A 1,531-nucleotide genomic window follows, 5' to 3' on the forward strand; every position below is an offset into this window, starting at 1 on the left:
GTATTGCCACATATAATTATTTTATAATTTTATTTTATATTTTTATAATGTTGAAACATACAATTATATTATAATTTTTTGTCACACACCACCACTGAGGTAAAAATCAAAGCAATGTTTTCTATACAAAGGTTTCGTTTCCTTGATTAATAGACATGGCATTTGAGCAAGCGAGAGCGACGATGCCGCTACATCTATTCTCTGGCCCCGCCCCCTCACACTGCATTTAGTGTGAGTCGTGCGGGCCGTGTTATCTGTGGAGATGGGGCAACACCGGGAAATCTCCTAACCCCGCCTTAGCGGTCACTTCTCGTTGCGCTGACTATAGTAGTAGTAAGTAGCATCAGCAGCAGTAGCTTTACCAGCACGACCACAAGCATACCTGCCAAGCTACTGTGGTGTCTTACCGTGAGATTTTGCGTTATAAACCATAAGTTTATATATAAAACGGTAATTAAAACATAAGAAAAACATATTTTTTGTCATTCAATTTTTATTTGTATCAAAACAAATGCAGAATGAAAACGTAATGTAAAAACATGACACAGTATGAACATCACATGAAAAACAGTACTATTTAGTCTTACCGTGAGATATTGCGTTATAGACCATAAGTTTGTGTATAAAACGGTAATTAAACATAAAAACATATTTTTGTCATTCAATTTTTATTTGTATCAAAACAAATGCAGAATGAAAACATAATGTAAAAATATGACACAGTATGAACATCACATGATGAAAAACAGTACTATTTAATAAATTTATTGGCGCAAGATTTTTGAACTTATGTCGTAAGACTTGAAAACTCAAGGAAATTACGTTAGACTTACGCAAAAAAAGTAAGACTCGACAGGTATGCACAAGCAACAGCATTAATAGTCACAGTTGCAATCATGCGAATACTTATCAAAATAACGATAATAAAATGATGAATTTCTAAAGTAGATGTCAATTAGACAACTGTGAACGTTGTCTATATAAACTGATAGAAAATATAGGTTGTCATGAAATCACCTCTCTTTTGAATAATGAAAAACAAAGACTGCATTTTCGCATTGAGGCATAGCACAATGGTATCCTTTCCTCTTGATGCTATTCAAATCTCACGCCGTAGAGCGCAACTGACAAAAAGCATGCATGCAAGCAGCCGAAAATAATCTGTCGGTCAGCGCCATCTGTTGAATTGTAACTAATATATGTAAATGTTTATAATTTTTCCTTTCACATTACAAGATTCCATACATGGTCTTTCGTAAATAATGTATGATAGTTTACAATATACTTTAAGTGAGCTACTTTCCAATTTTATAATAGAAAGCATAAACATATTCTTGCATCACCGGTGAAACATTGCGTCACAGACTTGCGCTTTTCTTGCCTACTATATTACTTGCATAATACAAAATAGTTATTATGCTATGAAATATATTATGAAAAAATAAAAAACGTAAATTTATGGTCAAAATATTATCATAAATGACAGTTAAATGCATCAACTTTGACATATTACTGATAAATTATTTTTATT

This window comes from Oratosquilla oratoria, chromosome 42 (genome assembly GCF_046742065.1).
Source record: "Oratosquilla oratoria isolate Oo_2021 chromosome 42, ASM4674206v1, whole genome shotgun sequence".
NCBI lineage: Eukaryota > Metazoa > Arthropoda > Malacostraca > Stomatopoda > Squillidae > Oratosquilla > Oratosquilla oratoria.